This window comes from Nelumbo lutea, chromosome 5 (assembly GCF_056320005.1).
Source record: "Nelumbo lutea isolate HS-2025 chromosome 5, American lotus-T2T, whole genome shotgun sequence".
Lineage (NCBI taxonomy): Eukaryota > Viridiplantae > Streptophyta > Magnoliopsida > Proteales > Nelumbonaceae > Nelumbo > Nelumbo lutea.
Window position 1 is genome coordinate 41,784,149 of NC_142688.1, and position 5,849 is coordinate 41,789,997.

At 28.7% G+C, this 5,849-nt stretch overlaps 1 pseudogene; it reads right to left on the reverse strand.

Moving 5' to 3' along the window:
* Nucleotides 1-891: 891 nt before the first annotated feature.
* On the reverse strand, nucleotides 892-5,849 carry LOC148851963 (trans-resveratrol di-O-methyltransferase pseudogene; annotated as a pseudogene).

Consider the following 5,849-nt stretch of genomic DNA (forward strand, 5'->3'; position numbering starts at 1 on the left):
TAATTAATAAAAATATTATTGACATTACTACTATTTATTTATGTAAAATAATAAAAATAAAATATACATTTATCTAATTAAATATTACTTTTTTCCATGCAAAGTCAATTAGTTTAATATGTGCAATCCCAAAAAATGTTGATTTCTTCTAAGCCCATAGTTTTCCCATAAATAAAATTTAAGAGTTTAATATGGTTCCAAGTATATATAAAGAGTTTAAAAATTTAAGGGATGAAATAACAACTAAGTAAAAAATAATAAAAGTCAAGCATCAAACTAGTATGACTTGTATTGTTCCCACATCCTATCAACTATAATATTTTTAAAATTTGTTGTTCCAAAGTTCATTTGTTCACTATCATCATTCCAATTATCATCATGATCTTTGTCTTCATCCCCAACTGTCATGTCCTACCTTATTAAGGTATATAAGCCTTCACCGGTTAGAGCCATTATTGCAAGTATTTGGCCCTGCCCGTTAGAGCCATTAATTAGCTTAGGTGGAAGCCTTCACCCAATTACGGAACTGTTGACAAGCCACCTAGACAGAAAAGTGGGTTAATTTCTTCCCAATTGGTTTTTAAACCTAGTGGTTAAGCTCATTTATGATTACAAGACATTAATAGATTACAACACATTAATAAAAGCAATTTTAGGAGGAAACATAGAGGATATGGTGGAAAACCAACTTATTCAGAACCAAGATACATAAAATGAAACCAAGTACATTACTGAAAGATTACCCATAATGAAAGCAATTAAATGATGCTTGAACCCAATACATCCCCATCTTATCTTAATTAGTAACAGTACCTCCAACCCCATGTCTGCATCATCTCTTATTATATGAAGGATATGATTCAAATTCCAAGCTTTTGATACATATAATAATCATGGATAAAGCTCAATGATGGATCGAAAACCCAAATCACGTTTTATTTTGTAGTGTGAGAAACCAGCTTCCATGAATAAGTTCTTCCATTCACCTTCTGTGCGCTCCTTTGCCCCAAATAGCACCATCATAGTGATGTCAAAGAAAAGCTGGACCTCAAAAGATTTATCATCATCTCCATTTCCAACAACTATGTCGATTATAATCACCTTTCCTCCGTCTTCCTTTGGGGGAATTTCTTCCTTGCACCGTTTCAATATTCTCACACAGTCTTCATCATTCCAATCATGTAGAACCCACTGCCATAAGTTTAACGAGAAAATTATAGCTAGAAAGCATACTAGTGAAAAGGTTGAATTAATGCGGTAGATAAAAAATTAGGCTCAGTTTAGGAGTACAAATACAAATATATATAGTGCAAATACATATAAAATAATAGAAAATATAAGGTTTTGCATTCTATAAATCTGTATTTGTAGTCTTTCCAAACCGAGCCTTAAGGCTTATTAGCTGAAACTCTCCTTACTTTTAGAACAATGTCCTGAATTCATACCATGAGATTCCCCTGTTAGATTACAGAAGTGGTTTACATGTGTCATTTTTTTTATTAACAAAATTAACTTTGATCAATTAGTCTACCCTATTAACTAATTTCTTGTGATTAGGGGAGCAAATGGATCAGATCAAGATTTGATATGGATCTGATTCTATTCTTGTTGAATTTGGACAACCTTTGATGGATTTTGCGGTTGGATCGGATTAGATAATAGGAGTATCGGACCAGAGACAGATCACCCCTATCCAATCCCACCTATATATAAACATATTTACATTTAAAAAGACATATATGTATTAATATATTTATTTATAAATATGTCTATATTGATTTTTTTTTAAATCTTTATAAAAACGCTTGTATATAATAGTATATGATGAAAATAGTTAAAGAATGCTTATATTTTTTTGTTATATTATAGTTTTTTCTTTTAATAATTTATTAAAAATTTCAACTTGTGATAAAAGTATGTTTAGCTTATTTCTCTCCCCGAAGATCTAAAGTATCAGTAAGTAATTACTTATCGTAGTGTATCGCATGATATTTGTTAGTCCTTAGGGTCACAAACACGCCAAATACTTAAAATTAGGTCCCCTTCATAGGTGAAGCATAACGTTCATCTTAATATAACTATGTTTGAATTATCAAAATGAAAGAATAAAAAAAGATAAGAGTTTCAATGGTTGAATGCTGAATGCACAAATTTTGTATATCCGGTGTATCAATACCTTAAGCCTTATTCTCTTCTAGCGGTGTAAAGGGATCAAATTCGACAAGTAAAATTTCAATTCAAATATGATTAGGAAACTTGATATCTGAATTCAATTCAATATCCAATGGATATTGAAAATCAATGCTTGAATTCAAATTCAATTAAATATTCAAATATTCTATTTCATTTGAATTCAGTTAGTTAATTATTTTAGGTAATTAATAAATATTTTACTTGTTTAAAATATATAAATATATAAATTGTTTAATTATATATAATATTTAACTATTATATATATATTAAAACAAAGCGGTCAAGAAATTTTCTCATTTTTTTTGATTTTTTTTGTTTTTTATTCCATGTCATTTTTTAAATAACCAATGAGATGTATTTTCCTAATAACCTAAATAATCTCTTCTTCTCCTAAAATTTATCTTTAACTACCTCCCCCCACTTTCTCCAGAATTATTTCTAATTCCTATTTATCTTCTAAATTATTTCTAATTCCAATTTATCTCCACAATTAACTCTAATATAGTAGAAAGCTTCTCTCCTAAATTATCTCTAATTCCTATTTATCCTCTCCCCTACTTTTTATCTATAATTATCTAAAGAAACTTAGGATTAAAAAGATTCAGAATTATTTAAATATTCTAACAAAATTATGTAATAATTTTAAAATATTTATTAAAAACACAAAAAATAATTTTATATTTTTACAAAATATATCAAGAAAATATGTACTAAAAATTTAAATTATATTTTTCCAGATTATCAATTTAAATGCTTTTCAAATGTTTAATAATATGTAATAGCTTTAAATAAATAAAATTCAAATAAAAAAGTGTTTAAATATTTTATAGATTATCTAAATATTTAAATAACTAAATATTTATCATAATTAGATTTTAAAAAGCTAACATAACGAAATTATGTGATAAATTTAAAAAATTCTTTAAAGCAGAAAAATAATTATAACATAATATTGAAATTAATAATAATTTAATATATTAAAAAATTAGTAATGAAATTATTTAATAATAGTATGAATGATTGTACTTATTATATTTTTGTAATAACTTATTGATTAATGTTTATTAGAGATTAAACTATTATTTGAGATTATACTATTTATTGACTAAGTTAATATATTTTTCATACTTATTGTATTTTTGTAATTATTGTATTTTTTTCATTATCCATAATCGTGTATTTTTGCTATAAATTTTCAATAACTATTGGAAATTAAACTATTGTTATTTATTAGAAATGAGACTATTAATTTAGATGAAATTATGAGTGTTCATGAGTTGGTTCGGTTCGGTCGTAGGCTATTTGGCAACCAAATTGACCTAGTTAGGTTGGGGAATTGGTCAGCTGAAACCAATTGACATTTTGTGAAAACTGACCCACTCAAGTTGTATCGGCTTGGGTCGATTTTTTTCATCCAGTCAGTCGATTCAAAAGATTTAAAGTTAAAAATTAAATTAAGTTTAAAAAATTATAGTGCAATTAGACATTTTAGACTAAGAAATATGTGAAAATTTTCACTTTTTTATATTAAAAATTATATTTAAAATATAAAATATTAATATATATATCCATGGTTAGGTCATTCGATTTTGATTGGTTTACAAATAGCCAAAGTGAAATTGATCCAACTTTGTTGAATTGGGAAATTTTTTCAACCAAAGCCAACCTAAAATATTAAAAAACCGACCGAATTGATTGGGTTGGTTGGTTTCATTAGTTTGACTAATAAACCTAACAGAAATTAATTATTGTTATTTTTGTATTATAAAAACCTTATTAAAAGTAATATATAAAATATGAATATTAATTATTAATTATTTAAAAAGTTGAAAATATAAAATAATTGTATATTCTCATGTGATTCTATTAGGGTCATTTACTAGAACATATCTTATAGTTTTACATATTTACTTAAATCTACCTTATAGTTTTTATTTTATTAAAACATTTCATATATTTTACAACTTATTTACTTAATCAACTTTCATTAAAGAGTGTTTGTTTTGCCATTAGGCCCATGATTTTTTATTCCAAAAATATCCTTAGCACCTTTTTTTTTTTTTTTTTGTACTGAAAACAAAATTAATCAAATACAGCCAATAGTGTGGTTCTCCATGTCTTATAAAGGGAAAGAATAGTACTTTTATTTTTATTTTCTTTTGATTGAATTTATTTAAATAAACATACACTGTCATCTAATGGAAGATTGATTAAATCCATTGCAAATTGTAAGTGGTGTTTTAGTAAAATTTTAACTATAAGGTAGATTTTAGTAAATCCAAAAAAATATAAGGGATATTTTAATAAACGTCCCTTTCTATTATTTAGCTTTCACTTAATAAATCCCGTGCATCACACAGGCCCCATTAATTATATATAATAACTAAATAATTGGTCAAATTTAAATATTTGTCCAATCAAATAAAGACATATCCAAATTCAATTCGATTACGTAAAACAGTATTAATAGGATATCCAAATTTTACGAGATAGGATATCCAAATTACTTGAATATCGTTGACATCCACTCTCTCCTATTTCGTTGCCTATTTTATGTTCACTCGGGTTATAACCCACTAACATTTCAATTTGAGACTGAAGGGGCCTAGTTGGATAAAAAATTTGAGTTGAATATAGGGGCATCATTGTAATAAATCTTGCAACAGTTGGCTCTAGCTTGCAGTAGCAAATGTTTGAAATTGAGGCTCATTATAGTCAGAAAAGTGGAGGGGTGTTCAGATGAAACCCAAAATTAAAGGAGAGTTTTTTAATTCCCCACCCAAAAATAGTCTTTTTATTTCAATAATATAATATTATTGCAAATAATAGTTTATTAAATAGATTAAGATATGAGAGAAGCTCCGAGTTATATATATATATATTACCTTGAGCAAAACTGCATCAGCTGGGGGGATGTATTCGAACATGTCACCTCCGATAGAATCAACAACCACGCGTGTGTTCTCTGGTATGGTTTCTATCACACAAGGAAGGTCATAGACGGTGCATTTCACATGTGGGAAGGCCTCTGCAATCAGTTTAGCTGCAGTTCCAGATCCTCCTCCATCGTCGACCAAAGACTTCAAATCTTGAAAAATATCACTGTATTCATTGACTACTGCACTCATGGTCAAACGACTGTCACGCATCATTCGATCCTGGAACCCCTTGTTAAGCTCATCATGCTTGCTTATGAAGTCCCAGAAACTCATGCCATGAGCCATCTGAAAGGGAACAGAATTACTTTGATGGAATGAATTGCTCAAGAATTACCCTGCCCTATTTAATTCAGGGAAGGAGAACCATGCGAAGCTTGGGATATTGAATGGGTGATCCTTCAGCAGCAGTCTACCAGAGGGAGTTAGAAAATACAACTCTTCCTCTCCACTTTCATTTCTATCGACGGAGATAAGGCTCGAGTTGACCAACACGAGCATGAGGCGACGCAACCAATCTGATTTTGTTGAGGGGATCCCAAGAGCACAAACCAACTCAGACAGAGAAATAGGTTGGCTATGGCTGTGGATTTTTTCTGGTATTCCTAGTTTAACAGCACAGTCCATGGCAGTGGCTCTAATGAAGCTATAATAGTAGCCAATAACTTGGACTTGAGACTTCATTAGCACATCATGAGTTTCCTCTTCTACAAGCGCCAT